The following is an 11,967-nucleotide window of genomic DNA, read 5'->3' on the forward strand; positions in this document are numbered from 1 at the left end:
TCAGGTGGGTTCCACGGTCAGGAGAGGATTGCAGAGAGCTCGACCATGCTACTGCTGAACTGCATTTGCTCAGACAGCAAAGCAAGGGCTTTAATCCTGCATGTGTTGCAGGTCTAGGGTCACAAACAGGATCTGAGAGAACCTTCAGCCTCATGTCAAGTGTGAATGAAGTCTCATAGGCAACTCTTTCTCCACTACAGCCAGCAACTCTCCATTGCATTACCGGGCATTTATCTCCTTAGTCTTGAAATGGTCCATCAAGCCACACACTCACTGGGTCATGCAACCCCAGTTTACAGCCAAGGAAGTTAGTGAGTCAGGCAGGGTTTACAGTCTTTTCCTAAGGGATGTTCAGCTTCATTGCATGAACTAATAAAGTTGGGCAATGAGAGAGAAGGAGATGTAGCCAGAGAAAAGCTGCATTCAGGAATCAGCCCTTAGCAGGCAGGCAGTTGAGAAGAGACCCCTGACAAAGGCTGAGGGGAAATTCAGTGTCTGTTCAGTGTCTGCTGATGCTGTTCTGCATCAAACTCCCTCATGGGGGAAGCCAGGAGAGCCACAGGGACACCTTTCCCATCTAACTCTCCTTTCCTCTCTCCACAGAAGCTCAGCAGCCCAGCTAATGGTGCTGAGGGTGTCCAACCTAGGGAGCACGGCCGGAGACATTGCAAATCAGCAGTCAACATATCACTGGGAGATTTTGAAACATTTTCCTGGACACCCACACATGGAGCTGGCAGATCCCCCAGCATGGAGCCCCTTGCTGAGAGCGACCCATTGCTCCGGGACATTTCATACCAGCTCAGCGGGCAGCTGCTCCATCTCCATCCACAAGCTGATTCCTTGCCCCATCCTGCTCTTACTAAAGAGGCATCCCAAAATCTCACTGGTAGGCTTGCCACCCCGCTCGCCTTATCCTGGACGAGAGTCATGAGGGCTGTCCTGGGGACAGGGCAGATCTGACCAGGGCTCTGCAGTCCTGCAGAGCTCTTGAGGAGCTGGAGAGGGAAGCAAGCAGCATAGAAGGTGTTGGAAGGGCATCTACATTTATTTCCACCTTGGCGAAGTCACAGAAGAGGAGCAAGAGTAGGGGGTGAATGTCAGGAAGGTCTTTGTTAAACAACACGCACCAGCGAAGGTAATTTAGAGAGCACTGTCTAAAGTCACGTCTGCCTCCGAGTCCTGTGTAGTCTTTGCAGAGCTCAACAGAAGACAGAAATTATAAGTCCAGGAAGATATAGATGCAGTTAATACCTATTTTACATGTACAGTCTATAATATGTTGCCATAGTCTTCAAAATGTTGTGACTTGGAAGCCATAAAAGCTGGAAGGAACATGCTAATTGAGAACACAGTCAGGCTATAAATTCAGAGAAGATACTGGGGCTGGCAGGAGAGAAACCCAGTCCCAGAGAAAAAAAGGAGGAGGAGGAGCTCAGCTAGAGAGTCAGGAAGGAAATTAAAGAGAAAGGGGAAAGAGGCAGAAAATGGGACTACTTGGTTCCCCAAGGCTGCCTTAGCCTCAGGTAATACTCCAGGTTGATACTAGAAAATCAAAGGAATTGATTCAAGTGGAAGTGCCATTAGAAGAGAGAATTTAGAACAAATTGGCAGCATGAATAGGAACTAATTGCCAGAATAAGAGAGATTCACCCAAAAATTGTATGGAAAGAAAAGATGACATTTCTAATCTACTAACTGTAATACATAACCTATAGCTGAAAATGGTCTCTGTAGCAAAAGAAGAGAAGGTATGAAATGTGACACTAGGGGTTTTGTGGTGGCTTTTTTTAAGTATTAAATGAGACATAGAGTCTTACAAAGCAGGAGGTCAGACTGGTGTGTCAAGCAAATAGGTAGAAATTGTAAAAAAGAATAGAGTTATTGGGTAAATTAATAAATAGGATATAATAGGAGAAAGTTGCTTCAGTTTCTCTGAAAGGAAATTATGCATCAGAAATCCATTCACTGAAGGGATCAATATGTGCACAAGGGTGATCTGGTCAATATAATCTGTTAGGATTTTCAAAATGCTTTTGGGCAGTGTCACATATCAGATACTCAAAATGATATTCACTTGTTATTGGTCAAAAAGGAAATTCCTCTCATGGGTAATTCTCCTGGTAGAAAAATAGAAAAGAAAGGGTACAAAAATTTAGTGATTTTCACAGCTGGCCCATGAAGTCAAAAGACGAGCTGGGAAGACAGGGAGCAGTGAGACGCAGAACTCACTGATGGCATAACATTAATTTGGGCAGGCAAACAAAATCTGACTGTGAGGAGCTGCCAAATGTTGTCGTGGGACTGAGTGCCGAGGCCAGAAAATGATCTGGTGACATTCAACTTCAGTGGCAAGCAATGTGCACAGGAGGCAAAACTCTCTCACCTGCACATGCCAGGCACAGAGGAGGGACCTTGGAGTTACACCACCTCTTTCCAGCAAAAATCACCTTGATTCACAGGAAAATAAAGGCAGTGATGAGAGGCACCATGAAAGAAATGGAATGCAAAATACACAACCTTTGTTTGTCACTTTATAAATTAAAAGTGGAGCCAGCTTTGAAGGGTTGAATGGGAATGAGGTGGAGAATTCACATGTGCCGTGGGAAAGACAAGCAGTAATAATTACCCAGTAGTCAGAGTTTTAGAGCAAAGATTTTAAATGGTGCATAGCATAACCAGAACTGGCCCAGGACCTGGCTGTGGCTGCTGCACCCCCATGAGCTCTGGAGCTGTCAACAGGGCAGGTGGTGGCTCTTTAGCACCTTTTGTCCCCCATGTCCCTGACCTCACCTACACACCTCGGTGTGACCGTCACATCCCCCTGGGGCACGGTGACTGCTCACAGTCACCTCCCCTGGCTGGGGGGCAGGAGGGGCGGGACCCCCAGTCCGCAGACGGGTCCTCAGCCCAGGAGGGGCCCAGGCCCAGAGAAGCTTCTGGAACAGCTGGTGACCAGCACAGCCAGACCTGACCGGGCTGGAACACGGGGCCCCCACCAGAGCCCCTTGGAGTGGTCTGGGAGCAGCGGGACTGTGATTGGAGCCTCCCCTGACACCAGGGACAGGCTGAGGAGACTTCTTGGAACGGAGCTCTCACCTGCTCCTCAGAGAGGGATTTTCTGCTGGATTCATCCGTGAGTGAGCCCTTGTGCCCCCATGCAAGCGATTATTTCTGCCGGGTCCCCCTGAGTGACAGAGGCCACTTTGTGTGAGTGGATGCGGGCTGGGGATCATCATTCTGGTGTGCTCATGTGGTGAGAAGATCCCCAACTGGGACGTCCAACCTGCAGGTTATTAAATGTTGCCGGAGTGCTGATTGATTTTGGATAAACCCCGTTTCTATTTATTTTTTTCTGCTAAACAGTTCTGATTAGAATAAAGACTATTTGGAGCTTATTGCCCGCCTATGCTGATTTCTGGGGTGTCTTTGTGACACTGGCACATTGGTAAGAGGCAGAATCCTCATGCTCAGCTTGAACTTGTCTCATGCTGCAGGAGGATTCCATGAAGCTTTTGACTGCCTCCAAGAGGGACACTTTCTCCCATCTTTCAGGCAGTTTAACCTCTAATTTGAGTGAGAAAAATGCAATCTCATTCATGTCTTGCAAAAAAACTGATCTGTTTTCTTCACTTTGGAAAGGTTACTCGCTCCTGCATGGTATCGAGATAGATAGGTTCTCAGGAAGGCTTGCAGGTATCATCCCTGAAGGCTGAACCCCAAAATTACACCTGAGGGATGGAGAATGGTGTAAGACTACTCACAGAAAAACAGCCCTGTCCTCTCCCATGGGCATGTCTGGCAAACCCCGGCAGTTTGAAACATTTCCAACACTTTTAGCCGCATTTGAATTCTCGTTCTCAATAAGACAGATGTTAACTTCATGGCTGTAGCAGTGTGCGCGACAAAATGGGATGCCTAGGAGGGACCTGGCCCCTTGTCAGTGCCATTGCTGGTGACACTGCCTGTGCTGCAGCGGTGATACTGAGCACAGGGCTCGTCATGCTGGGGCTGATGCAATCCCCGCTCTGAGCTCCAGTACATTGAGCAGGCAGCGCGTGCTGGGGGGATGAAGGGGAAGCTCCCACGAGAGTCCTGCTCTCACATTGAGCAGGCATGAGAACAGACAAGTACATAAAGATCACAAGAGCATAATGTGGCCATATCGGCTCAGGCCAAAGGTTGGTGTAGCCCTGCGGTCTGCCTGCAAAGGGACATTAGAATATGTGGAGGGGATGGATGTAAGAAAAAAATGAAGTTTAGAGACATCCTTCTCCTCTCAGCCCTCCCCCAACAACCCACAAACAGCATTTCAGAAGCTTTCGGAGCTAGAAGCTGTTCCCAGATCATCATGTTCAGTGCTCCAGCTTTGCCTAATCTCTTTTCAGATCTGTTTATGTTTTGGGCCCCCGCCACCTCCCAGGGCAACGAGTTCCAGGTTTTAATTATGCACTGGATAAATTGGTATGCTCGGGCTGCTGCCCGTCCAGTGCGCTGGGCCTGGTGCTCTGAATAGCTGTTTCTGGTCCCTTTCTCATGCTCATCCTCTCTGGTGTCCTCCCTTCCCAGGCTCAGCTTAGGTTCCTTCAGTGCCTTTGCCCTGACGATCCCTTCACAGGTCCCACCTCTGTGGGATGCAGATGGAGGGTGGGAAAGCACCTACAACCCCTGGTCTGCTGAAGCAACAGTGATGTTCTCAACTTCTTTCCTAATAATCCCTCGCTCCTGAGTGGCTGTTTAGCCCCCTCCTAGGGTGATATTTTGAGAGCACCCTCCACACTGATCCCTGGATCTCCTTCCTGATAGCCATGTGCTGGCTGTGCACTGAATAATGGGTTCTTCCTCAAATGCCTGTATCTTCAACGAATGTTTATAGCTGCTCATGGTTTGCCTATCCTCAGTTAAATTATCCCAGCAAACTGTAATTCAGCGCACTGAATCAGCCCCATTTCCAGACCGTGAAGATGCCGGCTGTCCCAACCTTGATGTGAGCCCACTTGGATGCTGCTTTGGAAGCCCTGCGCTGTTGTTTTGCAGTGCTATTTACTTGGCTGTCATATCCTTTGCTCACACTGTGTGCCATGTCTATGTTGTACTGTTTTGTGGGCTGACTATTTTACAGAAGACAGTGAATATTACATGCAGCTGTACAACCACCCAGAAACAACCTAGCGCTGGAGTAAGCCCAGTGGCAGGGTGAAGCTGTGCCATGTACCCCAGGGCAGAGCCTGCACCCTCCTCCCGCTGCTCACTCAGGCTGGATCAGGCCAGATCAGCCGGAGATTACATTCCCCTCCGCCATGTGTTAATGCTGCGAGATGCAGTAATAGCTATTGGCAGCATCGCTCGCCTGCCTGCCTCTCATTTCCGTGCTGCTCTCACCAGGGACCAGCTGCAGACCCTCTCCCAGGCTCTCGAAGTGACCCTTCAAAGCTTTTTGCCTCCTTCATCCCCCACGCTGCCCGAGCCATCTCAGCTCTCCCGCTGACCCGTGTGCCCCTTGGCACAGTGGCACCCACAAGCTGATGGCTCTGCTTTGACTAACATTCTCTCTGGAAAAATAAAAAAATAAAAAAATAAAAAAACAACGAGAAGCTTGAGAAATGCCTGGTCCCTATATCTGCAGGGCATTTGTGTTGCAATAGCATTTCGTTCACGCTAGATGAATCTGCCTGTAAGTTCAGTGCTGTTGGTTTGGGAAAAGTGATGCTCTTGCTCCTCACTCTGTTTCCCCTCCCAAACCCCGGGTGCTGTGGGACAGGGGGGTGACGGGTACCAGGCAGGGGGTGGCTGCAGCCAAGGAGACCCTCTCTGCAGCAGTGCTGCCCAGGCTGAGGCCAAGCTGGCTAGTAGGAGATGCCATCAGGGCAGGGAACAGGGACTCTGCACCGGGCATTAACTCTCGTAAGCAGGGATGCTCCAAGCATCTCGCTGCCTCGCTCGCATCCGAGGTCCCCCGAGCACCAGGGAAGGGGCTGAATGCTTGCCAGAGGCCTGCAGGGAGCTGCTGCTCACGTGGTTTCCTCCCTATTTCCAGCCACCAAATTGCATTTACAAGAAGGAAAACATACATTAAATAACTCTCAGATGTCAGAGCAAGCAACTGCTGTGGGGGATATTCTAGGAGGGAGAAGGAGAAACAGCTGGTCAGTCCAGGAGCAAATAGAAGGGAGGCAGCGGTGGGGATGGGGGGTGATGGGAAGGGGCTGGAGGTGGCACTGGTGTGGATGAGATGTAGAGAAGGGGCAGATGTTTTGGGATGAACATGTCCTCTGCTGTGACTGTGGCTGATGGTGAATAGCCCATAGTGTAGGAGGCCTCACTGCAAGTTTCTGTCCCACAGCTCCAGTTTAGGATGCTTTTTTACACATCCTGCAGGAAGAAATGGATGTAAACATCCAGTATCTCAGTTTATAAATCCTAGCGAGACATGATGGGTCTGGAAGGTCAGTTGGCACTGCCGCCGTCCTCAACAAAGGCTCTGGGGCAGAGGCAGGGGTGGGTGGCTGTGATGTTCTGCACATGCCCCCCACCCGTCCTCTGCTCTGGCTCCAAGCAGGAAACAACAGTCGTGCCAGAACTATCCCAGGAGAAAGTGAATCTGACGGGGCTGAACGTATGGACAAATCCAAGCAAATATCTGCTGGCTTTCTCTAGTGGATAGTGACACGTCCTCTGAGTCCTCCAGCAAAAATCCTGGGAAAGCCGAGCCTTTGAGAGCAAGGCTGAGCCTGTCCTCAAGTTTCTGCTGTAAATTCCCATGGTGCCACTTATCCCAGCACGCTTAAAGAAGCAATTGGAGATTCCCACAGGCAGCAGCACTGCTCGACCACAGCCTGCATCCGTGTCCCGAGGCAGGGGGAGGCTGGGGCCAGGGTCTGCTCACATGGATGTAGGGGAGAGCATCTCCTCATCTCCTCATTCATTGCTCTGCTTGTGTGGATCTAGAGAAGGTGAATCCTCCTGCTTCCCCATTCCTTCCTCCTCACATTCAGGCAGGCAGTGTTCCCATCTCAACCCTCCTAGCAATGCATTGGAAGCTTTTATTTTTCCCCAGGTGGCTTTTGTGTTTCATTCCTGTTTGATACTCTTTATTGGGAGCTATGCAGGCAAGCGCAGTGTCTGAATTTCCCTCTCTGCAGCACCTTGGGGGTTGAGGGGAAGGCAGGGTAGAGTCTGCACAAGGAAACCTGTGTGGAGGTGAACAGGCTCCCAACCTGGAGCGCTGCATTTTCTCAGGAGGGTTTGCCATTGTTTAAAAGAAGATTTGAAAAGTAATAATCTCAGGAAAGCAGAGAGAGAGGCCCCTGGAGACAGTTCCGCAGCAGAGAGGGAGCCTTGCACATCTGCATGAATGAGAGTATGTGAGAGAAGAATGGGAGAAACAAAGAGCGATGACGAGATGGAGAGGAGCACGTGAAAGAGGCCACATGGGATGGGACCATGACAGGCAGGTGGGTCTGCAGTGCCACCCATGGCTTCTGTCTGGTGCAGTCTGGCTCTCTGGGGGAGACCAGCAGCCTGACTGCAGGAGGGGGACATGTCATAGAATCATAGAATAGAATCACAGAACAATTGGGTTGGAAGGGACCTTCCAAGCTCATTCAGTCCAACCCCTGCCATGAGCAGGGACATCTTCACCCAAACCACGTTGCTCAGACCCCCGTGCAGCCTGGCCTGGGATGTCTCATCCACCAACTCTCTGGGCAACTCTGGCCAGTGTCTCATGACCCTCATAGTAAAAAATTTCTTCCTCATGTCTCACTTGACAGTCCCACAGTGCTGGAGCACCTCGTGGTGCCTTGTGCTCCCTCCTCAGTCACCCTTGGCAGGCTGAGTGGGACAGACGGGGTAGCTGTCGTGGGCTGCTCAGCACTGCACCACATCGCACACAACCCTGGCCAAGGAACCAGCAGCACATGCTGCTGCCATCTGCTCCTGACCCTCTGCAAAGGTCCTTCCTGCACAATCAGCTCCCCATCCTTTCTTGTGAAACAGCAGCTGCTTGGGGTGCCTCGAGGGCGAGCTGCTCACCTGCACTTCCAGGGCTCAGTTCCTGCTGGCATCTGGAGTGCAGGGAAATGAGCAGCGATGCAGTTCACAGCCCCGTACTGAGACACGTCCCCCCGCCTCCAGCATGGCCAGCGTCCAAGGGAAGGGGCTGCTCCCAGGGCGTCCCCAGACGCAAGGCGAGGGGTAGGAAGGAGGGAGGGGTGTCTTCCTGCACGGACCCTTCCTCTGGCCCTCAGCTATTGTGCTGCTTCCTTCCTCCTTCTTGAGGGCTGTGAAGGAGCTGGGCTTTATCAGGGCACTGCATCAGACCAGGTAATCCAGGCCACAGCTGCTTCCTGCTGCTCCTGGGACATCACTCTCCAAGCAGGAGGGAAGGAGATGAACAAAATGCTCTGCTACTGAGAAATCCCAGCAAGGAATAGCATGTGATTTCATTCCCCCACACCAGCCAGAGCACAAATCCTCCTTTCTGGGGCTTCCTGCTGCCTTTCTCCCGCCCTGCTCACATCAGTTATCCCAAACAGGGAGTAGTCAGCTAAAACCCTGTTAATAGACTTCAGCAGGAGCACAGCGCTGGCTCTAATTAACTGCCTGATGACTCCTCTGTATTGGACACACACGAGTCCCTCACGCACAAGGTGTGCGATGTGCTCTCCCCACCTGCCCAGGGTTGCCTCCTCCAAGGACGGTGGTTTATGGTGCTGGAAAGAGGGTGGGTGGGTGGGATGGAGACCCCATGGCTGGCAGGAACCGACCGATTCAGGAGCACATAGAAGTTATACCGAGACTCGGTAGAAGGCAGATGCCTACAGCTGGTCACTGGCTGAAGGTGGGAGTTTAGCCCTGGTCTCTTGCTGTGTGTGGCAGTCCCAGGATCTTGGAATTGGGGAGGTGATCCAAAAATGAGATTTCTGAGGCTTGGTTAGTCCCACGCACCAGGCCAGGACCATCAAGAGGGAATGGGAAACAAGAGCCAGAGCTGCCTGCAGCATCAACACTAAGCGGGGACACTAGATGATTGAAGCAGGCTGGAGGCTTCGGATGGGCTGCAGGACATGGGGTGGCTGCAGCATTGATCTGTGTCCCTTCTCATCCAGGCTCTGTATGCAGAGATGTGCAGAGGAAAGAGGAATATCTCCAGCACAAGGAAAAGCAGAACACAGCCTGTTAGCTTGACTAAAAATAATCTCTGGGTATAGCATTGCTTTAGCTTCATCCAAACAACCACACTGCCAGAAAAACAGGGGTGCAGGCACCCCAGTGCACACCCCCAGGCAGAGAAAGGGCATGGGGAGCAGGGAAGCAAAACCTCCAGCTGCAGGATCACCTCCAGGCTCCCAGCAGTGATGGTGGGACATGCCTGTGAGTTGATGGATTTCATCCCCACCAGACCTGCCCACAACCAGCCCCCGTGGTAAACTAGAAGAAAGCTGTTGTTTTCTGGTGGGCTTATGGAAGAGCTAGATTACCTCCAGGATTGTGAAGGTTAGCCAGGAGCAGCAATTTTATTGCACAAAATTACTAGCCTGCATCAGAATGAAAACAAAGTCTTTCAAGATGGTTCCAAAAGCAATGAGATGCCACAAATAGTTCAGGAGTCAAGTAATTCCTCCAGGCCATGGGAGAGTTACGTTTGTGGCCCATCTGATTCAGTGCCTCAGTCACTGGGCAATGAAGTCCCTCTCGGAGATCACCTACTGCTGTGCTTCTGTTTTGTAGAGATAAATAAGCCCTTGTTGGGTTAGAGAGGGACAGACAGCTCCCAGCAGGGGTTGAACTGCCATCTCCACATTTCAGCTGACAGCCTGGGCCACCAACATGGTGTTCTTCCAGGACCTTCCTTCACCAACTGCAGATTCCACTCTCAATCTGAAAAGTGCATGTCAGCACTAAAAGCCTTTACAGACATTATTGGGAGAAAAATTCACCAAGTCAGATTGAGCACAACAACCATTTTGGGAATTGTATGTGCACCACATGGCAGGAGCCAGAAGAGGAATCATCTTGATCTTGGTTTATACCTTCCATGAAGCACCTGGGTGAGCTGTGCCTTTGGGCTGAGCCACTTTAACCATTCCTTCATCCTCCCATGGAACTTTCCTGAGCAGCATCCACAAGAAATCTCATATACATCCACCTATGGGCTCAGTTTTGGTGAACTGTGTTATTTCCGATGTGAAATGGTTGCACAGAAAGCTCTGGTGCAGGTTTTTGCTCTGGTGTCTGCACACCATACAGCGGTTCTTGCACCAGCCAGGATGGGAGAGGTGATTTTCTGCTCATGTTAATACATTGCTGACCACACTTCTGTGCCCATACAATACATCAAATTGCACTGATGAATACTTTCTGCATCAGGCTTCTTGGTGAGAACTTCACTGAACCCCTGCCTTCATTCTGCTCTAGCCTCTCCTTGCAGTGGTTGCATTGCCAGACAGAAGCGCCCTGAGGAGCAGGATATGTGATACAGGCTGAGATCTTATTCTATTATAAAGCTTGGAAGCTTTCCAAGAGCCACAACTACGTCTGTTGTCTCCAGCAACCCCTGTAAGATGCACTGCTCCAGGTGTCTGTTCGGTGCTCGTTCATGTAGCAATCACATCGCCTGGCTGGCACACAACATCCCTTCATCTCAGGGTGTCACGGGGGCACCCCAGAAATCAGTGTAGGCAGGCAATAAGCTCCAATCAGTCTTTATTCTATATCAGAACAGTTTAGCAGAAAAAAACCCGAATAGAAACAGGGTTTATCCAAAATCAATCAGTACTCCAGTAACATTTAATAACCTGCAGGTTGGACGTCCCAGTTGGGGATCTTCTCACCACACGAGCACACCAGAATGATGATCCCCAGCCCGCATCCACTCACACAAAGAGGCCTCTGTCACTCAGGGGGACCCGGCAGAAATAATCACTTGCAGAGGGGCACAAGGGCTCGCTCATGGATAAATCCAGCAGAAAAGCCCTCCTCAGGGAGCAGGTGAGAGCTCCATCATGGGAGGTCTCCCCCACAGGTCCCTGGTGTCAGAGGCGGCTCCAATCACAGTCCCGCTGCTCCCAGACCACTCCAAGGGGCTCTGGTGGGGGCCCCGTGTTCCAGCCCGGTCGGGTCTGGCTGTGCTGGTCACCAGCTGTTCCAGAAGCTTCTCTGGGCCTGAGTCCCTCCTGGGCTGAGGACGTGTCTGGGGACTGGGGGTCTCACCCCTCCTACCCCCCAGCCAGGGGAGGTGACTGTGAGCAGTCACCATGCCCCAGAGGGATGTGACGGTCACACTGCCCAAGGTGTGTAGTTGAGGACAGGGACAGTGGGGAACAAAAGGCGCTAAAGAGCCACCACCTGCCCTGTTGACAGCTCCAGAGCTCATGGGGGTTTGGGCAGGGCAGGAGAGGAGGGGGAGAGTGCAACTGCCGCAGGGATCAATGATGTCCGTGTCACCAGTGTGAGTGCAATGTGCCAGGCCAGGATCCTGCTCCCCCCTGCCAGCCCCAGGGCTGGTTACACACTGTTTATTTTTATCCCACGCCTGATGGATCGGTACATGGGTTCAGTGTTGTCAGATGATTTTCTACCAGTTCCCCCATGTAGCTATTTTTTTTTTTTTTGTAATCTCTGAAGCAGGCGATCACCTCCCTCTGTTTGTAATTGAACATCTGTAGGCTACAGCCGTGGTTGCTGGTTTGTTCTCAGGAAGGGATACAATTGGACCTTAATGGATTATGCTGTGTGATGCAGGACTGTTCACTGGGGCTGTTGCTCAGGGGGCCTCCTCTAACTGCCCCCGCACCCTGCTGCCGCTTGGGGATGTGTCCCCAGGACAACGGGATGTTGTCCCAGGGTGTGCTTGGGGATGTGTCACCAGGACAATTGAGGATGGTGTCCCGGGGTGTGCAGGGCTGCATGTCTGAGGTGGGGTACGTGTCTTCCTGAGCTGGACTAGGCCAAGGCTCCCGCATT

Source organism: Caloenas nicobarica, chromosome 13 (genome assembly GCF_036013445.1).
Source record: "Caloenas nicobarica isolate bCalNic1 chromosome 13, bCalNic1.hap1, whole genome shotgun sequence".
NCBI lineage: Eukaryota > Metazoa > Chordata > Aves > Columbiformes > Columbidae > Caloenas > Caloenas nicobarica.